Raw genomic sequence first — 24,707 nt, 5'->3', positions numbered from 1 at the left:
TGTCTATGTCCCGCATCAATATAGACCAAAGTACAGAGGGTTAGGCTATGCTATAGTGCACCTACCTGATGCATCAGAAGGTGCGAGGCCCTTGCTAAATTCTGTGCACAGACTTTGAGATCTATGCTTTAGACTGTATCTAAACCTGCTCCAACATGGACTGACATTCTGGCCTACTTTCAGCCGATGCGACTTGTCTGTCGCTGAACAGTCGCTTTTTATGTATTCAGCACCTATGTATAATGTTGTAAAAATGCTCTAGAAGCTAAAGTCGCAGAAATGTCACACATATTTGGCCTGCAACTTTCTGTGCGACAAATTCAGACAGGAAAAATCAGTATAAATCCTTAGAAAATTATCCCCCAGTGTCTCCATCTGCTGGCGGTATTGAATAAGCATTGCTGCACTGATGGGGTATGCATTAGACGAAAAAAAAGAAGAAAAAGAAGAATAATACGCCCAGAAAAGAGGCGAAAAGGAGAAAAACGTAAAAAAACGTGAAAAAAAAGTAAGAGGAAGAGAAGGGAAAAAAAGGTGGAAATGGGTTTAAAAGTGATTTCGGCGGAGAAATATATATATATATATATATATATATATATATATATATATACGCGCACACACACACATATATATAAACGTATTCTCCGTTGAGATATTGCAGCCGCTGCTGTGTCCAGGCCCAGGAGCCTTAGCACTGTGCTGTGATGTCACTCAATACCACTGACATCACTAGGTGTAAACAACATCTCTCCTTTGCTGTGTATGTGACTATGGAGCTGTTTGGTGATGTCGTCTATTATGGCCTTCATAGAAGCAACAGGAGATTGTTGCATCCATCTAGAACCCTCAGAACTACAGTGCTATGATGTCACTCACTTCCACAGGCCTTGCAGAGTGTAAACAACAACAACCCAGCTTTGTTGTGTATGTAACCATAGGGATTGTGATGTCACCTAGAACCTTCACAGCAGCGACAGCTTTATGAGGAGCATCAGCACTGCTCTGCCTGAGCAGAACCATCACCGCCATAGGTTGTCAAATAACCCGGATTTAACCCACACAGGTAAGTCCAATGGGGTGCAGGCATGTCCTCTATGCTTACAGCTTCCCGTGGGTGTTGGTTTGATACCGTTTGGGGACAGCCAAGGAGGCATCTGCAGGCAACAAAGGTAGGTGTGTGCTTGTGTGTGTGTTTCCTATGCAGATCCTAAGCCCAGTGTCACATGCAAGTAGGAGGAGTAAGAAGGGTTCCTGGCAAATCCGGGTTATGGATTGCATTTAAAAAGGCCCCGTGGGAGTGCAATGGGCCCCTGTCTTGCTGCTTAGCAATAATGGTATGGGTTTAGGTTCTGCTGTGTGTACTGGTGGTTGACTGCCCCCCAGCCCAGAGTGTGCATGGAAAATTGTCTGGCAGCCTCCCTGACAGCAAGCAGTGATAGTGCCCATGAAGGGGACCTTGTTGGGCCCGCCCCTTTCACGGTTATCGCTTCTCGGCCTTTTGGCTAAGATCAAGTGTAGTATCTGTTCTTATCAGTTTAATATCTGATACGTCCCCTATCTGGGGACCATATATTAAATGGATTTTTGAGAACGGGGGCCGATTTCGAAGCTTGCTTCCGTCGCCCTATGCATTGACCCGATATGGCAGTATCTTCGGGTACAGTGCACCACCCCCTTACAGGGTTAAAAAGAAAGATTCCTACTTTCATTGCTACCTGCTTGCTGGCTAGCCAGCTAGCCAGCCCTGTGGGCCTTGCTGCTGCTGCTGCTGCTGCTGCTGCAGCCAAAAAACAAAAGTGGTGCTGCTGCTGCTTCTGCTGCTTCTGCTTGTGTCTGGCCGCTGTTGGAGCGTCCAGGCACAGGACTTCTGCTGCTGCTGACTAAATGGCCTCCTTAATTGGATCATTTGAGTAGCCAGCACACCTGTGCAGGTAGGGCATGACATGATAGGCAGCTGCCTTGATAGCGGGTGGGTGCTGAATGTTCCTAATTGACAAAATAAGATTAATGCTTATGAAGAAATATAAAATCTCATCCCTTCCCCAATATCGCGCCACACCCCTACCCCTTAATTCCCTGGTTGAACTTGATGGACATATGTCTTTTTTCGACCGTACTAACTATGTAACTATGTAACATAACATGTGGGGGGGGGGGGGTCTCCTGGCTGTTCACACAGGTGTGTCATTGCTGTACATTGACCATGCATTGCTTCTGTGGTATTGCAAAGGCAAAGACAAATGCTTCCAGCCATCCATTGCACTAATGGATTGGTCATCAGCTGGCTGTCTATGTCCCGCATCAATATAGACCAAAGTACAGAGGGTTAGGCTATGCTATAGTGCACCTACCTGATGCATCAGAAGGTGCGAGGCCCTTGCTAAATTCTGTGCACAGACTTTGAGATCTATGCTTTAGACTGTATCTAAACCTGCTCCAACATGGACTGACATTCTGGCCTACTTTCAGCCGATGCGACTTGTCTGTCGCTGAACAGTCGCTTTTTATGTATTCAGCACCTATGTATAATGTTGTAAAAATGCTCTAGAAGCTAAAGTCGCAGAAATGTCACACATATTTGGCCTGCAACTTTCTGTGCGACAAATTCAGACAGGAAAAATCAGTATAAATCCTTAGAAAATTATCCCCCAGTGTCTCCATCTGCTGGCGGTATTGAATAAGCATTGCTGCACTGATGGGGTATGCATTAGACGAAAAAAAAGAAGAAAAAGAAGAATAATACGCCCAGAAAAGAGGCGAAAAGGAGAAAAACGTAAAAAAACGTGAAAAAAAAGTAAGAGGAAGAGAAGGGAAAAAAAGGTGGAAATGGGTTTAAAAGTGATTTCGGCGGAGAAATATATATATATATATATATATATATATATATATATATATATATATACGCGCACACACACACATATATATAAACGTATTCTCCGTTGAGATATTGCAGCCGCTGCTGTGTCCAGGCCCAGGAGCCTTAGCACTGTGCTGTGATGTCACTCAATACCACTGACATCACTAGGTGTAAACAACATCTCTCCTTTGCTGTGTATGTGACTATGGAGCTGTTTGGTGATGTCGTCTATTATGGCCTTCATAGAAGCAACAGGAGATTGTTGCATCCATCTAGAACCCTCAGAACTACAGTGCTATGATGTCACTCACTTCCACAGGCCTTGCAGAGTGTAAACAACAACAACCCAGCTTTGTTGTGTATGTAACCATAGGGATTGTGATGTCACCTAGAACCTTCACAGCAGCGACAGCTTTATGAGGAGCATCAGCACTGCTCTGCCTGAGCAGAACCATCACCGCCATAGGTTGTCAAATAACCCGGATTTAACCCACACAGGTAAGTCCAATGGGGTGCAGGCATGTCCTCTATGCTTACAGCTTCCCGTGGGTGTTGGTTTGATACCGTTTGGGGACAGCCAAGGAGGCATCTGCAGGCAACAAAGGTAGGTGTGTGCTTGTGTGTGTGTTTCCTATGCAGATCCTAAGCCCAGTGTCACATGTAAGTAGGAGGAGTAAGAAGGGTTCCTGGCAAATCCGGGTTATGGATTGCATTTAAAAAGGCCCCGTGGGAGTGCAATGGGCCCCTGTCTTGCTGCTTAGCAATAATGGTATGGGTTTAGGTTCTGCTGTGTGTACTGGTGGTTGACTGCCCCCCAGCCCAGAGTGTGCATGGAAAATTGTCTGGCAGCCTCCCTGACAGCAAGCAGTGATAGTGCCCATGAAGGGGACCTTGTTGGGCCCGCCCCTTTCACGGTTATCGCTTCTCGGCCTTTTGGCTAAGATCAAGTGTAGTATCTGTTCTTATCAGTTTAATATCTGATACGTCCCCTATCTGGGGACCATATATTAAATGGATTTTTGAGAACGGGGGCCGATTTCGAAGCTTGCTTCCGTCGCCCTATGCATTGACCCGATATGGCAGTATCTTCGGGTACAGTGCACCACCCCCTTACAGGGTTAAAAAGAAAGATTCCTACTTTCATTGCTACCTGCTTGCTGGCTAGCCAGCTAGCCAGCCCTGTGGGCCTTGCTGCTGCTGCTGCTGCTGCTGCTGCAGCCAAAAAACAAAAGGTGGTGCTGCTGCTGCTTCTGCTGCTTCTGCTTGTGTCTGGCCGCTGTTGGAGCGTCCAGGCACAGGACTTCTGCTGCTGCTGACTAAATGGCCTCCTTAATTGGATCATTTGAGTAGCCAGCACACCTGTGCAGGTAGGGCATGACATGATAGGCAGCTGCCTTGATAGCGGGTGGGTGCTGAATGTTCCTAATTGACAAAATAAGATTAATGCTTATGAAGAAATATAAAATCTCATCCCTTCCCCAATATCGCGCCACACCCCTACCCCTTAATTCCCTGGTTGAACTTGATGGACATATGTCTTTTTTCGACCGTACTAACTATGTAACTATGTAACATAACATGTGGGGGGGGGGGGTCTCCTGGCTGTTCACACAGGTGTGTCATTGCTGTACATTGACCATGCATTGCTTCTGTGGTATTGCAAAGGCAAAGACAAATGCTTCCAGCCATCCATTGCACTAATGGATTGGTCATCAGCTGGCTGTCTATGTCCCGCATCAATATAGACCAAAGTACAGAGGGTTAGGCTATGCTATAGTGCACCTACCTGATGCATCAGAAGGTGCGAGGCCCTTGCTAAATTCTGTGCACAGACTTTGAGATCTATGCTTTAGACTGTATCTAAACCTGCTCCAACATGGACTGACATTCTGGCCTACTTTCAGCCGATGCGACTTGTCTGTCGCTGAACAGTCGCTTTTTATGTATTCAGCACCTATGTATAATGTTGTAAAAATGCTCTAGAAGCTAAAGTCGCAGAAATGTCACACATATTTGGCCTGCAACTTTCTGTGCGACAAATTCAGACAGGAAAAATCAGTATAAATCCTTAGAAAATTATCCCCCAGTGTCTCCATCTGCTGGCGGTATTGAATAAGCATTGCTGCACTGATGGGGTATGCATTAGACGAAAAAAAAGAAGAAAAAGAAGAATAATACGCCCAGAAAAGAGGCGAAAAGGAGAAAAACGTAAAAAAACGTGAAAAAAAAGTAAGAGGAAGAGAAGGGAAAAAAAGGTGGAAATGGGTTTAAAAGTGATTTCGGCGGAGAAATATATATATATATATATATATATATATATATATATATATATATATATATATATATACGCGCACACACACACATATATATAAACGTATTCTCCGTTGAGATATTGCAGCCGCTGCTGTGTCCAGGCCCAGGAGCCTTAGCACTGTGCTGTGATGTCACTCAATACCACTGACATCACTAGGTGTAAACAACATCTCTCCTTTGCTGTGTATGTGACTATGGAGCTGTTTGGTGATGTTGTCTATTATGGCCTTCATAGAAGCAACAGGAGATTGTTGCATCCATCTAGAACCCTCAGAACTACAGTGCTATGATGTCACTCACTTCCACAGGCCTTGCAGAGTGTAAACAACAACAACCCAGCTTTGTTGTGTATGTAACCATAGGGATTGTGATGTCACCTAGAACCTTCACAGCAGCGACAGCTTTATGAGGAGCATCAGCACTGCTCTGCCTGAGCAGAACCATCACCGCCATAGGTTGTCAAATAACCCGGATTTAACCCACACAGGTAAGTCCAATGGGGTGCAGGCATGTCCTCTATGCTTACAGCTTCCCGTGGGTGTTGGTTTGATACCGTTTGGGGACAGCCAAGGAGGCATCTGCAGGCAACAAAGGTAGGTGTGTGCTTGTGTGTGTGTTTCCTATGCAGATCCTAAGCCCAGTGTCACATGCAAGTAGGAGGAGTAAGAAGGGTTCCTGGCAAATCCGGGTTATGGATTGCATTTAAAAAGGCCCCGTGGGAGTGCAATGGGCCCCTGTCTTGCTGCTTAGCAATAATGGTATGGGTTTAGGTTCTGCTGTGTGTACTGGTGGTTGACTGCCCCCCAGCCCAGAGTGTGCATGGAAAATTGTCTGGCAGCCTCCCTGACAGCAAGCAGTGATAGTGCCCATGAAGGGGACCTTGTTGGGCCCGCCCCTTTCACGGTTATCGCTTCTCGGCCTTTTGGCTAAGATCAAGTGTAGTATCTGTTCTTATCAGTTTAATATCTGATACGTCCCCTATCTGGGGACCATATATTAAATGGATTTTTGAGAACGGGGGCCGATTTCGAAGCTTGCTTCCGTCGCCCTATGCATTGACCCGATATGGCAGTATCTTCGGGTACAGTGCACCACCCCCTTACAGGGTTAAAAAGAAAGATTCCTACTTTCATTGCTACCTGCTTGCTGGCTAGCCAGCTAGCCAGCCCTGTGGGCCTTGCTGCTGCTGCTGCTGCTGCTGCTGCAGCCAAAAAACAAAAGGTGGTGCTGCTGCTGCTTCTGCTGCTTCTGCTTGTGTCTGGCCGCTGTTGGAGCGTCCAGGCACAGGACTTCTGCTGCTGCTGACTAAATGGCCTCCTTAATTGGATCATTTGAGTAGCCAGCACACCTGTGCAGGTAGGGCATGACATGATAGGCAGCTGCCTTGATAGCGGGTGGGTGCTGAATGTTCCTAATTGACAAAATAAGATTAATGCTTATGAAGAAATATAAAATCTCATCCCTTCCCCAATATCGCGCCACACCCCTACCCCTTAATTCCCTGGTTGAACTTGATGGACATATGTCTTTTTTCGACCGTACTAACTATGTAACTATGTAACATAACATGTGGGGGGGGGGGGGGGGTCTCCTGGCTGTTCACACAGGTGTGTCATTGCTGTACATTGACCATGCATTGCTTCTGTGGTATTGCAAAGGCAAAGACAAATGCTTCCAGCCATCCATTGCACTAATGGATTGGTCATCAGCTGGCTGTCTATGTCCCGCATCAATATAGACCAAAGTACAGAGGGTTAGGCTATGCTATAGTGCACCTACCTGATGCATCAGAAGGTGCGAGGCCCTTGCTAAATTCTGTGCACAGACTTTGAGATCTATGCTTTAGACTGTATCTAAACCTGCTCCAACATGGACTGACATTCTGGCCTACTTTCAGCCGATGCGACTTGTCTGTCGCTGAACAGTCGCTTTTTATGTATTCAGCACCTATGTATAATGTTGTAAAAATGCTCTAGAAGCTAAAGTCGCAGAAATGTCACACATATTTGGCCTGCAACTTTCTGTGCGACAAATTCAGACAGGAAAAATCAGTATAAATCCTTAGAAAATTATCCCCCAGTGTCTCCATCTGCTGGCGGTATTGAATAAGCATTGCTGCACTGATGGGGTATGCATTAGACGAAAAAAAAGAAGAAAAAGAAGAATAATACGCCCAGAAAAGAGGCGAAAAGGAGAAAAACGTAAAAAAACGTGAAAAAAAAGTAAGAGGAAGAGAAGGGAAAAAAAGGTGGAAATGGGTTTAAAAGTGATTTCGGCGGAGAAATATATATATATATATATATATATATATATATATATATATATATATACGCGCACACACACACATATATATAAACGTATTCTCCGTTGAGATATTGCAGCCGCTGCTGTGTCCAGGCCCAGGAGCCTTAGCACTGTGCTGTGATGTCACTCAATACCACTGACATCACTAGGTGTAAACAACATCTCTCCTTTGCTGTGTATGTGACTATGGAGCTGTTTGGTGATGTCGTCTATTATGGCCTTCATAGAAGCAACAGGAGATTGTTGCATCCATCTAGAACCCTCAGAACTACAGTGCTATGATGTCACTCACTTCCACAGGCCTTGCAGAGTGTAAACAACAACAACCCAGCTTTGTTGTGTATGTAACCATAGGGATTGTGATGTCACCTAGAACCTTCACAGCAGCGACAGCTTTATGAGGAGCATCAGCACTGCTCTGCCTGAGCAGAACCATCACCGCCATAGGTTGTCAAATAACCCGGATTTAACCCACACAGGTAAGTCCAATGGGGTGCAGGCATGTCCTCTATGCTTACAGCTTCCCGTGGGTGTTGGTTTGATACCGTTTGGGGACAGCCAAGGAGGCATCTGCAGGCAACAAAGGTAGGTGTGTGCTTGTGTGTGTGTTTCCTATGCAGATCCTAAGCCCAGTGTCACATGCAAGTAGGAGGAGTAAGAAGGGTTCCTGGCAAATCCGGGTTATGGATTGCATTTAAAAAGGCCCCGTGGGAGTGCAATGGGCCCCTGTCTTGCTGCTTAGCAATAATGGTATGGGTTTAGGTTCTGCTGTGTGTACTGGTGGTTGACTGCCCCCCAGCCCAGAGTGTGCATGGAAAATTGTCTGGCAGCCTCCCTGACAGCAAGCAGTGATAGTGCCCATGAAGGGGACCTTGTTGGGCCCGCCCCTTTCACGGTTATCGCTTCTCGGCCTTTTGGCTAAGATCAAGTGTAGTATCTGTTCTTATCAGTTTAATATCTGATACGTCCCCTATCTGGGGACCATATATTAAATGGATTTTTGAGAACGGGGGCCGATTTCGAAGCTTGCTTCCGTCGCCCTATGCATTGACCCGATATGGCAGTATCTTCGGGTACAGTGCACCACCCCCTTACAGGGTTAAAAAGAAAGATTCCTACTTTCATTGCTACCTGCTTGCTGGCTAGCCAGCTAGCCAGCCCTGTGGGCCTTGCTGCTGCTGCTGCTGCTGCTGCTGCAGCCAAAAAACAAAAGGTGGTGCTGCTGCTGCTTCTGCTGCTTCTGCTTGTGTCTGGCCGCTGTTGGAGCGTCCAGGCACAGGACTTCTGCTGCTGCTGACTAAATGGCCTCCTTAATTGGATCATTTGAGTAGCCAGCACACCTGTGCAGGTAGGGCATGACATGATAGGCAGCTGCCTTGATAGCGGGTGGGTGCTGAATGTTCCTAATTGACAAAATAAGATTAATGCTTATGAAGAAATATAAAATCTCATCCCTTCCCCAATATCGCGCCACACCCCTACCCCTTAATTCCCTGGTTGAACTTGATGGACATATGTCTTTTTTCGACCGTACTAACTATGTAACTATGTAACATAACATGGGGGGGTCTCCTGGCTGTTCACACAGGTGTGTCATTGCTGTACATTGACCATGCATTGCTTCTGTGGTATTGCAAAGGCAAAGACAAATGCTTCCAGCCATCCATTGCACTAATGGATTGGTCATCAGCTGGCTGTCTATGTCCCGCATCAATATAGACCAAAGTACAGAGGGTTAGGCTATGCTATAGTGCACCTACCTGATGCATCAGAAGGTGCCAGGCCCTTGCTAAATTCTGTGCACAGACTTTGAGATCTATGCTTTAGACTGTATCTAAACCTGCTCCAACATGGACTGACATTCTGGCCTACTTTCAGCCGATGCGACTTGTCTGTCGCTGAACAGTCGCTTTTTATGTATTCAGCACCTATGTATAATGTTGTAAAAATGCTCTAGAAGCTAAAGTCGCAGAAATGTCACACATATTTGGCCTGCAACTTTCTGTGCGACAAATTCAGACAGGAAAAATCAGTATAAATCCTTAGAAAATTATCCCCCAGTGTCTCCATCTGCTGGCGGTATTGAATAAGCATTGCTGCACTGATGGGGTATGCATTAGACGAAAAAAAAGAAGAAAAAGAAGAATAATACGCCCAGAAAAGAGGCGAAAAGGAGAAAAACGTAAAAAAACGTGAAAAAAAAGTAAGAGGAAGAGAAGGGAAAAAAAGGTGGAAATGGGTTTAAAAGTGATTTCGGCGGAGAAATATATATATATATATATATATATATATATATATATATATATATACGCGCACACACACACATATATATAAACGTATTCTCCGTTGAGATATTGCAGCCGCTGCTGTGTCCAGGCCCAGGAGCCTTAGCACTGTGCTGTGATGTCACTCAATACCACTGACATCACTAGGTGTAGACAACATCTCTCCTTTGCTGTGTATGTGACTATGGAGCTGTTTGGTGATGTCGTCTATTATGGCCTTCATAGAAGCAACAGGAGATTGTTGCATCCATCTAGAACCCTCAGAACTACAGTGCTATGATGTCACTCACTTCCACAGGCCTTGCAGAGTGTAAACAACAACAACCCAGCTTTGTTGTGTATGTAACCATAGGGATTGTGATGTCACCTAGAACCTTCACAGCAGCGACAGCTTTATGAGGAGCATCAGCACTGCTCTGCCTGAGCAGAACCATCACCGCCATAGGTTGTCAAATAACCCGGATTTAACCCACACAGGTAAGTCCAATGGGGTGCAGGCATGTCCTCTATGCTTACAGCTTCCCGTGGGTGTTGGTTTGATACCGTTTGGGGACAGCCAAGGAGGCATCTGCAGGCAACAAAGGTAGGTGTGTGCTTGTGTGTGTGTTTCCTATGCAGATCCTAAGCCCAGTGTCACATGCAAGTAGGAGGAGTAAGAAGGGTTCCTGGCAAATCCGGGTTATGGATTGCATTTAAAAAGGCCCCGTGGGAGTGCAATGGGCCCCTGTCTTGCTGCTTAGCAATAATGGTATGGGTTTAGGTTCTGCTGTGTGTACTGGTGGTTGACTGCCCCCCAGCCCAGAGTGTGCATGGAAAATTGTCTGGCAGCCTCCCTGACAGCAAGCAGTGATAGTGCCCATGAAGGGGACCTTGTTGGGCCCGCCCCTTTCACGGTTATCGCTTCTCGGCCTTTTGGCTAAGATCAAGTGTAGTATCTGTTCTTATCAGTTTAATATCTGATACGTCCCCTATCTGGGGACCATATATTAAATGGATTTTTGAGAACGGGGGCCGATTTCGAAGCTTGCTTCCGTCGCCCTATGCATTGACCCGATATGGCAGTATCTTCGGGTACAGTGCACCACCCCCTTACAGGGTTAAAAAGAAAGATTCCTACTTTCATTGCTACCTGCTTGCTGGCTAGCCAGCTAGCCAGCCCTGTGGGCCTTGCTGCTGCTGCTGCTGCTGCTGCTGCTGCAGCCAAAAAACAAAAGGTGGTGCTGCTGCTGCTTCTGCTGCTTCTGCTTGTGTCTGGCCGCTGTTGGAGCGTCCAGGCACAGGACTTCTGCTGCTGCTGACTAAATGGCCTCCTTAATTGGATCATTTGAGTAGCCAGCACACCTGTGCAGGTAGGGCATGACATGATAGGCAGCTGCCTTGATAGCGGGTGGGTGCTGAATGTTCCTAATTGACAAAATAAGATTAATGCTTATGAAGAAATATAAAATCTCATCCCTTCCCCAATATCGCGCCACACCCCTACCCCTTAATTCCCTGGTTGAACTTGATGGACATATGTCTTTTTTCGACCGTACTAACTATGTAACTATGTAACATAACATGGGGGGGTCTCCTGGCTGTTCACACAGGTGTGTCATTGCTGTACATTGACCATGCATTGCTTCTGTGGTATTGCAAAGGCAAAGACAAATGCTTCCAGCCATCCATTGCACTAATGGATTGGTCATCAGCTGGCTGTCTATGTCCCGCATCAATATAGACCAAAGTACAGAGGGTTAGGCTATGCTATAGTGCACCTACCTGATGCATCAGAAGGTGCAAGGCCCTTGCTAAATTCTGTGCACAGACTTTGAGATCTATGCTTTAGACTGTATCTAAACCTGCTCCAACATGGACTGACATTCTGGCCTACTTTCAGCCGATGCGACTTGTCTGTCGCTGAACAGTCGCTTTTTATGTATTCAGCACCTATGTATAATGTTGTAAAAATGCTCTAGAAGCTAAAGTCGCAGAAATGTCACACATATTTGGCCTGCAACTTTCTGTGCGACAAATTCAGACAGGAAAAATCAGTATAAATCCTTAGAAAATTATCCCCCAGTGTCTCCATCTGCTGGCGGTATTGAATAAGCATTGCTGCACTGATGGGGTATGCATTAGACGAAAAAAAAGAAGAAAAAGAAGAATAATACGCCCAGAAAAGAGGCGAAAAGGAGAAAAACGTAAAAAAACGTGAAAAAAAAGTAAGAGGAAGAGAAGGGAAAAAAAGGTGGAAATGGGTTTAAAAGTGATTTCGGCGGAGAAATATATATATATATATATATATATATATATATATATATATATATATGTATATACGCGCACACACACACATATATATAAACGTATTCTCCGTTGAGATATTGCAGCCGCTGCTGTGTCCAGGCCCAGGAGCCTTAGCACTGTGCTGTGATGTCACTCAATACCACTGACATCACTAGGTGTAAACAACATCTCTCCTTTGCTGTGTATGTGACTATGGAGCTGTTTGGTGATGTCGTCTATTATGGCCTTCATAGAAGCAACAGGAGATTGTTGCATCCATCTAGAACCCTCAGAACTACAGTGCTATGATGTCACTCACTTCCACAGGCCTTGCAGAGTGTAAACAACAACAACCCAGCTTTGTTGTGTATGTAACCATAGGGATTGTGATGTCACCTAGAACCTTCACAGCAGCGACAGCTTTATAAGGAGCATCAGCACTGCTCTGCCTGAGCAGAACCATCACCGCCATAGGTTGTCAAATAACCCGGATTTAACCCACACAGGTAAGTCCAATGGGGTGCAGGTATGTCCTCTATGCTTACAGCTTCCCGTGGGTGTTGGTTTGATACCGTTTGGGGACAGCCAAGGAGGCATCTGCAGGCAACAAAGGTAGGTGTGTGCTTGTGTGTGTGTTTCCTATGCAGATCCTAAGCCCAGTGTCACATGCAAGTAGGAGGAGTAAGAAGGGTTCCTGGCAAATCCGGGTTATGGATTGCATTTAAAAAGGCCCCGTGGGAGTGCAATGGGCCCCTGTCTTGCTGCTTAGCAATAATGGTATGGGTTTAGGTTCTGCTGTGTGTACTGGTGGTTGACTGCCCCCCAGCCCAGAGTGTGCATGGAAAATTGTCTGGCAGCCTCCCTGACAGCAAGCAGTGATAGTGCCCATGAAGGGGACCTTGTTGGGCCCGCCCCTTTCACGGTTATCGCTTCTCGGCCTTTTGGCTAAGATCAAGTGTAGTATCTGTTCTTATCAGTTTAATATCTGATACGTCCCCTATCTGGGGACCATATATTAAATGGATTTTTGAGAACGGGGGCCGATTTCGAAGCTTGCTTCCGTCGCCCTATGCATTGACCCGATATGGCAGTATCTTCGGGTACAGTGCACCACCCCCTTACAGGGTTAAAAAGAAAGATTCCTACTTTCATTGCTACCTGCTTGCTGGCTAGCCAGCTAGCCAGCCCTGTGGGCCTTGCTGCTGCTGCTGCTGCTGCTGCTGCAGCCAAAAAACAAAAGGTGGTGCTGCTGCTGCTTCTGCTGCTTCTGCTTGTGTCTGGCCGCTGTTGGAGCGTCCAGGCACAGGACTTCTGCTGCTGCTGACTAAATGGCCTCCTTAATTGGATCATTTGAGTAGCCAGCACACCTGTGCAGGTAGGGCATGACATGATAGGCAGCTGCCTTGATAGCGGGTGGGTGCTGAATGTTCCTAATTGACAAAATAAGATTAATGCTTATGAAGAAATATAAAATCTCATCCCTTCCCCAATATCGCGCCACACCCCTACCCCTTAATTCCCTGGTTGAACTTGATGGACATATGTCTTTTTTCGACCGTACTAACTATGTAACTATGTAACATAACATGGGGGGGTCTCCTGGCTGTTCACACAGGTGTGTCATTGCTGTACATTGACCATGCATTGCTTCTGTGGTATTGCAAAGGCAAAGACAAATGCTTCCAGCCATCCATTGCACTAATGGATTGGTCATCAGCTGGCTGTCTATGTCCCGCATCAATATAGACCAAAGTACAGAGGGTTAGGCTATGCTATAGTGCACCTACCTGATGCATCAGAAGGTGCGAGGCCCTTGCTAAATTCTGTGCACAGACTTTGAGATCTATGCTTTAGACTGTATCTAAACCTGCTCCAACATGGACTGACATTCTGGCCTACTTTCAGCCGATGCGACTTGTCTGTCGCTGAACAGTCGCTTTTTATGTATTCAGCACCTATGTATAATGTTGTAAAAATGCTCTAGAAGCTAAAGTCGCAGAAATGTCACACATATTTGGCCTGCAACTTTCTGTGCGACAAATTCAGACAGGAAAAATCAGTATAAATCCTTAGAAAATTATCCCCCAGTGTCTCCATCTGCTGGCGGTATTGAATAAGCATTGCTGCACTGATGGGGTATGCATTAGACGAAAAAAAAGAAGAAAAAGAAGAATAATACGCCCAGAAAAGAGGCGAAAAGGAGAAAAACGTAAAAAAACGTGAAAAAAAAGTAAGAGGAAGAGAAGGGAAAAAAAGGTGGAAATGGGTTTAAAAGTGATTTCGGCGGAGAAATATATATATATATATATATATATATATATATATATATATACGCGCACACACACACATATATATAAACGTATTCTCCGTTGAGATATTGCAGCCGCTGCTGTGTCCAGGCCCAGGAGCCTTAGCACTGTGCTGTGATGTCACTCAATACCACTGACATCACTAGGTGTAAACAACATCTCTCCTTTGCTGTGTATGTGACTATGGAGCTGTTTGGTGATGTCGTCTATTATGGCCTTCATAGAAGCAACAGGAGATTGTTGCATCCATCTAGAACCCTCAGAACTACAGTGCTATGATGTCACTCACTTCCACAGGCCTTGCAGAGTGTAAACAACAACAACCCAGCTTTGTTGTGTATGTAACCATAGGGATTGTGATGTCACCTAGAACCTTCACAGCAGCGACAGCTTTATGAGGAGCATCAGCACTGCTCTGCCTGAGCAGAACCATCACCGCCATAGGTTGTCAAATAACCCGGATTTAACCCACACAGGTAAGTCCAATGGGGTGCAGGCATGTCCTCTATGCTTACAGCTTCCCGTGGGTGTTGGTTTGATACCGTTTGGGGACAGCCAAGGAGGCATCTGCAGGCAACAAAGGTAGGTGTGTGCTTGTGTGTGTGTTTCCTATGCAGATCCTAAGCCCAGTGTCACATGCAAGTAGGAGGAGTAAGAAGGGTTCCTGGCAAATCCGGGTTATGGATTGCATTTAAAAAGGCCCCGTGGGAGTGCAATGGGCCCCTGTCTTGCTGCTTAGCAATAATGGTATGGGTTTAGGTTCTGCTGTGTGTACTGGTGGTTGACTGCCCCCCAGCCCAGAGTGTGCATGGAAAATTGTCTGGCAGCCTCCCTGACAGCAAGCAGTGATAGTGCCCATGAAGGGGACCTTGTTGGGCCCGCCCCTTTCACGGTTATCGCTTCTCGGCCTTTTGGCTAAGATCAAGTGTAGTATCTGTTCTTATCAGTTTAATATCTGATACGTCCCCTATCTGGGGACCATATATTAAATGGATTTTTGAGAACGGGGGCCGATTTCGAAGCTTGCTTCCGTCGCCCTATGCATTGACCCGATATGGCAGTATCTTCGGGTACAGTGCACCACCCCCTTACAGGGTTAAAAAGAAAGATTCCTACTTTCATTGCTACCTGCTTGCTGGCTAGCCAGCTAGCCAGCCCTGTGGGCCTTGCTGCTGCTGCTGCTGCTGCTGCTGCTGCTGCAGCCAAAAAACAAAAGGTGGTGCTGCTGCTGCTTCTGCTGCTTCTGCTTGTGTCTGGCCGCTGTTGGAGCGTCCAGGCACAGGACTTCTGCTGCTGCTGACTAAATGGCCTCCTTAATTGGATCATTTGAGTAGCCAGCACACCTGTGCAGGTAGGGCATGACATGATAGGCAGCTGCCTTGATAGCGGGTGGGTGCTGAATGTTCCTAATTGACAAAATAAGATTAATGCTTATGAAGAAATATAAAATCTCATCCCTTCCCCAATATCGCGCCACACCCCTACCCCTTAATTCCCTGGTTGAACTTGATGGACATATGTCTTTTTTCGACCGTACTAACTATGTAACTATGTAACATAACATGGGGGGGTCTCCTGGCTGTTCACACAGGTGTGTCATTGCTGTACATTGACCATGCATTGCTTCTGTGGTATTGCAAAGGCAAAGACAAATGCTTCCAGCCATCCATTGCACTAATGGATTGGTCATCAGCTGGCTGTCTATGTCCCGCATCAATATAGACCAAAGTACAGAGGGTTAGGCTATGCTATAGTGCACCTACCTGATGCATCAGAAGGTGCGAGGCCCTTGCTAAATTCTGTGCACAGACTTTGAGATCTATGCTTTAGACTGTATCTAAACCTGCTCCAACATGGACTGACATTCTGGCCTACTTTCAGCCGATGCGACTTGTCTGTCGCTGAACAGTCGCTTTTTATGTATTCAGCACCTATGTATAATGTTGTAAAAATGCTCTAGAAGCTAAAGTCGCAGAAATGTCACACATATTTGGCCTGCAACTTTCTGTGCGACAAATTCAGACAGGAAAAATCAGTATAAATCCTTAGAAAATTATCCCCCAGTGTCTCCATCTGCTGGCGGTATTGAATAAGCATTGCTGCACTGATGGGGTATGCATTAGACGAAAAAAAAGAAGAAAAAGAAGAATAATACGCCCAGAAAAGAGGCGAAAAGGAGAAAAACGTAAAAAAACGTGAAAAAAAAGTAAGAGGAAGAGAAGGGAAAAAAAGGTGGAAATGGGTTTAAAAGTGATTTCGGCGGAGAAATATATATATATATATATATATATATATATATATATATATATATACGCGCACACACACACATATATATAAACGTATTCTCCGTTGAGATATTGCAGCCGCTGCTGTGTCCAGGCCCAGGAGCCTTAGCACTGTGCTGTGATGTCACTCAATACCACTGACATCACTAGGTGTAAACAACATCTCTCCTTTGCTGTGTATGTGACTATGGAGCTGTTTGGTGATGTCGTCTATTATGGCCTTCATAGAAGCAACAGGAGATTGTTGCATCCATCTAGAACCCTCAGAACTACAGTGCTATGATGTCACTCACTTCCACAGGCCTTGCAGAGTGTAAACAACAACAACCCAGCTTTGTTGTGTATGTAACCATAGGGATTGTGATGTCACCTAGAACCTTCACAGCAGCGACAGCTTTATGAGGAGCATCAGCACTGCTCTGCCTGAGCAGAACCATCACCGCCATAGGTTGTCAAATAACCCGGATTTAACCCACACAGGTAAGTCCAATGGGGTGCAGGCATGTCCTCTATGCTTACAGCTTCCCGTGGGTGTTGGTTTGATACCGTTTGGGGACAGCCAAGGAGGCATCTGCAGGCAACAAAGGTAGGTGTGTGCTTGTGTGTGTGTTTCCTATGCAGATCCTAAGCCCAGTGTCACATGCAAGTAGGAGGAGTAAGAAGGGTTCCTGGCAAATCCGGGTTATGGATTGCATTTAAAAAGGCCCCGTGGGAGTGCAATGGGCCCCTGTCTTGCTGCTTAGCAATAATGGTATGGGTTTAGGTTCTGCTGTGTGTACTGGTGGTTGACTGCCCCCCAGCCCAGAGTGTGCATGGAAAATTGTCTGGCAGCCTCCCTGACAGCAAGCAGTGATAGTGCCCATGAAGGGGACCTTGTTGGGCCCGCCCCTTTCACGGTTATCGCTTCTCGGCCTTTTGGCTAAGATCAAGTGTAGTATCTGTTCTTATCAGTTTAATATCTGATACGTCCCCTATCTGGGGACCATATATTAAATGGATTTTTGAGAACGGGGGCCGATTTCGAAGCTTGCTTCCGTCGCCCTATGCATTGACCCGATATGGCAGTATCTTCGGGTACAGTGCACCACCCCCTTACAGGGTTAAAAAGAAAGATTCCTACTTTCATTGCTACCTGCTTGCTGGCTAGCCAGCTAGCCAGCCCTGTGGGCCTTGCTGCTGCTGCTGCTGCTGCTGCTGCAGCCAAAAAACAAAAGGTGGTGCTGCTGCTGCTTCTGCTGCTTCTGCTTGTGTCTGGCCGCTGTTGGAGCGTCCAGGCACAGGACTTCTGCTGCTGCTGACTAAATGGCCTCCTTAATTGGATCATTTGAGTAGCCAGCACACCTGTGCAGGTAGGGCATGACATGATAGGCAGCTGCCTTGATAGCGGGTGGGTGCTGAATGTTCCTAATTGACAAAATAAGATTAATGCTTATGAAGAAATATAAAATCTCATCCCTTCCCCAATATCGCGCCACACCCCTACCCCTTAATTCCCTGGTTGAACTTGATGGACATATGTCTTTTTTCGACCGTACTAACTATGTAACTATGTAACATAACATGGGGGGGTCTCCTGGCTGTTCACACAGGTGTGTCATTGCTGTACATTGACCATGCATTGCTTCTGTGGTATTGCAAAGGCAAAGACAAATGCTTCCAGCCATCCATTGCACTAATGGATTGGTCATCAGCTGGCTGTCTATGTCCCGCATCAATATAGACCAAAGTACAGAGGGTTAGGCTATGCTATAGTGCACCTACCTGATGCATCAGAAGGTGCGAGGCCCTTGCTAAATTCTGTGCACAGACTTTGAGATCTATGCTTTAGACTGTATCTAAACCTGCTCCAACATGGACTGACATTCTGGCCTACTTTCAGCCGATGCGACTTGTCTGTCGCTGAACAGTCGCTTTTTATGTATTCAGCACCTATGTATAATGTTGTAAAAATGCTCTAGAAGCTAAAGTCGCAGAAATGTCACACATATTTGGCCTGCAACTTTCTGTGCGACAAATTCAGACAGGAAAAATCAGTATAAATCCTTAGAAAATTATCCCCCAGTGTCTCCATCTGCTGGCGGTATTGAATAAGCATTGCTGCACTGATGGGGTATGCATTAGACGAAAAAAAAGAAGAAAAAGAAGAATAATACGCCCAGAAAAGAGGCGAAAAGGAGAAAAACGTAAAAAAACGTGAAAAAAAAGTAAGAGGAAGAGAAGGGAAAAAAAGGTGGAAATGGGTTTAAAAGTGATTTCGGCGGAGAAATATATATATATATATATATATATATATATATATATATATATATACGCGCACACACACACATATATATAAACGTATTCTCCGTTGAGATATTGCAGCCGCTGCTGTGTCCAGGCCCAGGAGCCTTAGCACTGTGCTGTGATGTCACTCAATACCACTGACATCACTAGGTGTAAACAACATCTCTCCTTTGCTGTGTATGTGACTATGGAGCTGTTTGGTGATGTCGTCTATTATGGCCTTCATAGAAGCAACAGGAGATTGTTGCATCCATCTAGAACCCTCAGAACTACAGTGCTATGATGTCACTCACTTCCACAGGCCTTGCAGAGTGTAAACAACAACAACCCAGCTTTGTTGTGTATGTAACCATAGGGATTGTGATGTCACCTAGAACCTTCACAGCAGCGACAGCTTTATGAGGAGCATCAGCACTGCTCTGCCTGAGCAGAACCATCACCGCCATAGGTTGTCAAATAACCCGGATTTAACCCACACAGGTAAGTCCAATGGGGTGCAGGCATGTCCTCTATGCTTACAGCTTCCCGTGGGTGTTGGTTTGATACCGTTTGGGGACAGCCAAGGAGGCATCTGCAGGCAACAAAGGTAGGTGTGTGCTTGTGTGTGTGTTTCCTATGCAGATCCTAAGCCCAGTGTCACATGCAAGTAGGAGGAGTAAGAAGGGTTCCTGGCAAATCCGGGTTATGGATTGCATTTAAAAAGGCCCCGTGGGAGTGCAATGGGCCCCTGTCTTGCTGCTTAGCAATAATGGTATGGGTTTAGGTTCTGCTGTGTGTACTGGTGGTTGACTGCCCCCCAGCCCAGAGTGTGCATGGAAAATTGTCTGGCAGCCTCCCTGACAGCAAGCAGTGATAGTGCCCATGAAGGGGACCTTGTTGGGCCCGCCCCTTTCACGGTTATCGCTTCTCGGCCTTTTGGCTAAGATCAAGTGTAGTATCTGTTCTTATCAGTTTAATATCTGATACGTCCCCTATCTGGGGACCATATATTAAATGGATTTTTGAGAACGGGGGCCGATTTCGAAGCTTGCTTCCGTCGCCCTATGCATTGACCCGATATGGCAGTATCTTCGGGTACAGTGCACCACCCCCTTACAGGGTTAAAAAGAAAGATTCCTACTTTCATTGCTACCTGCTTGCTGGCTAGCCAGCTAGCCAGCCCTGTGGGCCTTGCTGCTGCTGCTGCTGCTGCAGCCAAAAAACAAAAGGTGGTGCTGCTGCTGCTTCTGCTGCTTCTGCTTGTGTCTGGCCGCTGTTGGAGCGTCCAGGCACAGGACTTCTGCTGCTGCTGACTAAATGGCCTCCTTAATTGGATCATTTGAGTAGCCAGCACACCTGTGCAGGTAGGGCATGACATGATAGGCAGCTGCCTTGATAGCGGGTGGGTGCTGAATGTTCCTAATTGACAAAATAAGATTAATGCTTATGAAGAAATATAAAATCTCATCCCTTCCCCAATATCGCGCCACACCCCTACCCCTTAATTCCCTGGTTGAACTTGATGGACATATGTCTTTTTTCGACCGTACTAACTATGTAACTATGTAACATAACATGGGGGGGTCTCCTGGCTGTTCACACAGGTGTGTCATTGCTGTACATTGACCATGCATTGCTTCTGTGGTATTGCAAAGGCAAAGACAAATGCTTCCAGCCATCCATTGCACTAATGGATTGGTCATCAGCTGGCTGTCTATGTCCCGCATCAATATAGACCAAAGTACAGAGGGTTAGGCTATGCTATAGTGCACCTACCTGATGCATCAGAAGGTGCGAGGCCCTTGCTAAATTCTGTGCACAGACTTTGAGATCTATGCTTTAGACTGTATCTAAACCTGCTCCAACATGGACTGACATTCTGGCCTACTTTCAGCCGATGCGACTTGTCTGTCGCTGAACAGTCGCTTTTTATGTATTCAGCACCTATGTATAATGTTGTAAAAATGCTCTAGAAGCTAAAGTCGCAGAAATGTCACACATATTTGGCCTGCAACTTTCTGTGCGACAAATTCAGACAGGAAAAATCAGTATAAATCCTTAGAAAATTATCCCCCAGTGTCTCCATCTGCTGGCGGTATTGAATAAGCATTGCTGCACTGATGGGGTATGCATTAGACGAAAAAAAAGAAGAAAAAGAAGAATAATACGCCCAGAAAAGAGGCGAAAAGGAGAAAAACGTAAAAAAACGTGAAAAAAAAGTAAGAGGAAGAGAAGGGAAAAAAAGGTGGAAATGGGTTTAAAAGTGATTTCGGCGGAGAAATATATATATATATATATATATATATATATATATATATATATATATATATATACGCGCACACACACACATATATATAAACGTATTCTCCGTTGAGATATTGCAGCCGCTGCTGTGTCCAGGCCCAGGAGCCTTAGCACTGTGCTGTGATGTCACTCAATACCACTGACATCACTAGGTGTAAACAACATCTCTCCTTTGCTGTGTATGTGACTATGGAGCTGTTTGGTGATGTCGTCTATTATGGCCTTCATAGAAGCAACAGGAGATTGTTGCATCCATCTAGAACCCTCAGAACTACAGTGCTATGATGTCACTCACTTCCACAGGCCTTGCAGAGTGTAAACAACAACAACCCAGCTTTGTTGTGTATGTAACCATAGGGATTGTGATGTCACCTAGAACCTTCACAGCAGCGACAGCTTTATGAGGAGCATCAGCACTGCTCTGCCTGAGCAGAACCATCACCGCCATAGGTTGTCAAATAACCCGGATTTAACCCACACAGGTAAGTCCAATGGGGTGCAGGCATGTCCTCTATGCTTACAGCTTCCCGTGGGTGTTGGTTTGATACCGTTTGGGGACAGCCAAGGAGGCATCTGCAGGCAACAAAGGTAGGTGTGTGCTTGTGTGTGTGTTTCCTATGCAGATCCTAAGCCCAGTGTCACATGCAAGTAGGAGGAGTAAGAAGGGTTCCTGGCAAATCCGGGTTATGGATTGCATTTAAAAAGGCCCTGTGGGAGTGCAATGGGCCCCTGTCTTGCTGCTTAGCAATAATGGTATGGGTTTAGGTTCTGCTGTGTGTACTGGTGGTTGACTGCCCCCCAGCCCAGAGTGTGCATGGAAAATTGTCTGGCAGCCTCCCTGACAGCAAGCAGTGATAGTGCCCATGAAGGGGACCTTGTTGGGCCCGCCCCTTTCACGGTTATCGCTTCTCGGCCTTTTGGCTAAGATCAAGTGTAGTATCTGTTCTTATCAGTTTAATATCTGATACGTCCCCTATCTGGGGACCATATATTAAATGGATTTTTGAGAACGGGGGCCGATTTCGAAGCTTGCTTCCGTCGCCCTATGCATTGACCCGATATGGCAGTATCTTCGGGTACAGTGCACCACCCCCTTACAGGGTTAAAAAGAAAGATTCCTACTTTCATTGCTACCTGCTTGCTGGCTAGCCAGCTAGCCAGCCCTGTGGGCCTTGCTGCTGCTGCTGCTGCTGCTGCTGCTGCAGCCAAAAAACAAAAGGTGGTGCTGCTGCTGCTTCTGCTGCTTCTGCTTGTGTCTGGCCGCTGTTGGAGCGTCCAGGCACAGGACTTCTGCTGCTGCTGACTAAATGGCCTCCTTAATTGGATCATTTGAGTAGCCAGCACACCTGTGCAGGTAGGGCATGACATGATAGGCAGCTGCCTTGATAGCGGGTGGGTGCTGAATGTTCCTAATTGACAAAATAAGATTAATGCTTATGAAGAAATATAAAATCTCATCCCTTCCCCAATATCGCGCCACACCCCCTACCCCTTAATTCCCTGGTTGAACTTGATGGACATATGTCTTTTTTCGACCGTACTAACTATGTAACTATGTAACATAACATGGGGGGGTCTCCTGGCTGTTCACACAGGTGTGTCATTGCTGTACATTGACCATGCATTGCTTCTGTGGTATTGCAAAGGCAAAGACAAATGCTTCCAGCCATCCATTGCACTAATGGATTGGTCATCAGCTGGCTGTCTATGTCCCGCATCAATATAGACCAAAGTACAGAGGGTTAGGCTATGCTATAGTGCACCTACCTGATGCATCAGAAGGTGCGAGGCCCTTGCTAAATTCTGTGCACAGACTTTGAGATCTATGCTTTAGACTGTATCTAAACCTGCTCCAACATGGACTGACATTCTGGCCTACTTTCAGCCGATGCGACTTGTCTGTCGCTGAACAGTCGCTTTTTATGTATTCAGCACCTATGTATAATGTTGTAAAAATGCTCTAGAAGCTAAAGTCGCAGAAATGTCACACATATTTGGCCTGCAACTTTCTGTGCGACAAATTCAGACAGGAAAAATCAGTATAAATCCTTAGAAAATTATCCCCCAGTGTCTCCATCTGCTGGCGGTATTGAATAAGCATTGCTGCACTGATGGGGTATGCATTAGACGAAAAAAAAGAAGAAAAAGAAGAATAATACGCCCAGAAAAGAGGCGAAAAGGAGAAAAACGTAAAAAAACGTGAAAAAAAAGTAAGAGGAAGAGAAGGGAAAAAAGGTGGAAATGGGTTTAAAAGTGATTTCGGCGGAGAAATATATATATATATATATATATATATATATATATATATATATATACGCGCACACACACACATATATATAAACGTATTCTCCGTTGAGATATTGCAGCCGCTGCTGTGTCCAGGCCCAGGAGCCTTAGCACTGTGCTGTGATGTCACTCAATACCACTGACATCACTAGGTGTAAACAACATCTCTCCTTTGCTGTGTATGTGACTATGGAGCTGTTTGGTGATGTCGTCTATTATGGCCTTCATAGAAGCAACAGGAGATTGTTGCATCCATCTAGAACCCTCAGAACTACAGTGCTATGATGTCACTCACTTCCACAGGCCTTGCAGAGTGTAAACAACAACAACCCAGCTTTGTTGTGTATGTAACCATAGGGATTGTGATGTCACCTAGAACCTTCACAGCAGCGACAGCTTTATGAGGAGCATCAGCACTGCTCTGCCTGAGCAGAACCATCACCGCCATAGGTTGTCAAATAACCCGGATTTAACCCACACAGGTAAGTCCAATGGGGTGCAGGCATGTCCTCTATGCTTACAGCTTCCCGTGGGTGTTGGTTTGATACCGTTTGGGGACAGCCAAGGAGGCATCTGCAGGCAACAAAGGTAGGTGTGTGCTTGTGTGTGTGTTTCCTATGCAGATCCTAAGCCCAGTGTCACATGCAAGTAGGAGGAGTAAGAAGGGTTCCTGGCAAATCCGGGTTATGGATTGCATTTAAAAAGGCCCCGTGGGAGTGCAATGGGCCCCTGTCTTGCTGCTTAGCAATAATGGTATGGGTTTAGGTTCTGCTGTGTGTACTGGTGGTTGACTGCCCCCCAGCCCAGAGTGTGCATGGAAAATTGTCTGGCAGCCTCCCTGACAGCAAGCAGTGATAGTGCCCATGAAGGGGACCTTGTTGGGCCCGCCCCTTTCACGGTTATCGCTTCTCGGCCTTTTGGCTAAGATCAAGTGTAGTATCTGTTCTTATCAGTTTAATATCTGATACGTCCCCTATCTGGGGACCATATATTAAATGGATTTTTGAGAACGGGGGCCGATTTCGAAGCTTGCTTCCGTCGCCCTATGCATTGACCCGATATGGCAGTATCTTCGGGTACAGTGCACCACCCCCTTACAGGGTTAAAAAGAAAGATTCCTACTTTCATTGCTACCTGCTTGCTGGCTAGCCAGCTAGCCAGCCCTGTGGGCCTTGCTGCTGCTGCTGCTGCTGCTGCTGCTGCAGCCAAAAAACAAAAGGTGGTGCTGCTGCTGCTT

The 24,707-nt window shown here is 46.0% G+C and overlaps 11 non-coding genes across 11 annotated transcripts; all 11 read left to right on the top strand.

The window, feature by feature from the left end:
* Positions 1 to 1,482: 1,482 nt before the first annotated feature.
* On the top strand, positions 1,483 to 1,673 carry LOC130327029 (U2 spliceosomal RNA). Its single transcript, XR_008871532.1, has one exon. It is a non-coding gene; the product is annotated as a U2 spliceosomal RNA (small nuclear RNA).
* Positions 1,674 to 3,774: 2,101 nt separating this feature from the next.
* LOC130327028 (U2 spliceosomal RNA) lies at positions 3,775 to 3,965 on the top strand. Its single transcript, XR_008871531.1, has one exon. It is a non-coding gene; the product is annotated as a U2 spliceosomal RNA (small nuclear RNA).
* A 2,111-nt stretch (positions 3,966 to 6,076) lies between these two features.
* LOC130327027 (U2 spliceosomal RNA) lies at positions 6,077 to 6,267 on the top strand. Its single transcript, XR_008871530.1, has one exon. It is a non-coding gene; the product is annotated as a U2 spliceosomal RNA (small nuclear RNA).
* A 2,105-nt stretch (positions 6,268 to 8,372) lies between these two features.
* LOC130327026 (U2 spliceosomal RNA) lies at positions 8,373 to 8,563 on the top strand. The gene has a single exon (XR_008871529.1). It is a non-coding gene; the product is annotated as a U2 spliceosomal RNA (small nuclear RNA).
* A 2,092-nt stretch (positions 8,564 to 10,655) lies between these two features.
* Positions 10,656 to 10,846, top strand: LOC130327024 (U2 spliceosomal RNA). Its single transcript, XR_008871528.1, has one exon. It is a non-coding gene; the product is annotated as a U2 spliceosomal RNA (small nuclear RNA).
* Positions 10,847 to 12,949: 2,103 nt separating this feature from the next.
* LOC130327023 (U2 spliceosomal RNA) lies at positions 12,950 to 13,140 on the top strand. Its single transcript, XR_008871527.1, has one exon. It is a non-coding gene; the product is annotated as a U2 spliceosomal RNA (small nuclear RNA).
* Positions 13,141 to 15,228: 2,088 nt separating this feature from the next.
* Positions 15,229 to 15,419, top strand: LOC130327035 (U2 spliceosomal RNA). Its single transcript, XR_008871538.1, has one exon. It is a non-coding gene; the product is annotated as a U2 spliceosomal RNA (small nuclear RNA).
* Positions 15,420 to 17,517: 2,098 nt separating this feature from the next.
* LOC130327034 (U2 spliceosomal RNA) lies at positions 17,518 to 17,708 on the top strand. Its single transcript, XR_008871537.1, has one exon. It is a non-coding gene; the product is annotated as a U2 spliceosomal RNA (small nuclear RNA).
* A 2,092-nt stretch (positions 17,709 to 19,800) lies between these two features.
* Positions 19,801 to 19,991, top strand: LOC130327033 (U2 spliceosomal RNA). Its single transcript, XR_008871536.1, has one exon. It is a non-coding gene; the product is annotated as a U2 spliceosomal RNA (small nuclear RNA).
* Positions 19,992 to 22,085: 2,094 nt separating this feature from the next.
* LOC130327032 (U2 spliceosomal RNA) lies at positions 22,086 to 22,276 on the top strand. Its single transcript, XR_008871535.1, has one exon. It is a non-coding gene; the product is annotated as a U2 spliceosomal RNA (small nuclear RNA).
* Positions 22,277 to 24,371: 2,095 nt separating this feature from the next.
* Positions 24,372 to 24,562, top strand: LOC130327022 (U2 spliceosomal RNA). The gene has a single exon (XR_008871526.1). It is a non-coding gene; the product is annotated as a U2 spliceosomal RNA (small nuclear RNA).
* The last annotated feature ends 145 nt before the right edge of the window (positions 24,563 to 24,707 follow it).

Source organism: Hyla sarda, unplaced genomic scaffold (genome assembly GCF_029499605.1).
Source record: "Hyla sarda isolate aHylSar1 unplaced genomic scaffold, aHylSar1.hap1 scaffold_2904, whole genome shotgun sequence".
NCBI classification, from domain to species: Eukaryota; Metazoa; Chordata; class Amphibia; order Anura; family Hylidae; genus Hyla; species Hyla sarda.
Note: the sequence above shows the minus strand (reverse complement) of the source record. Positions and strands in the feature narration are given on the sequence as shown.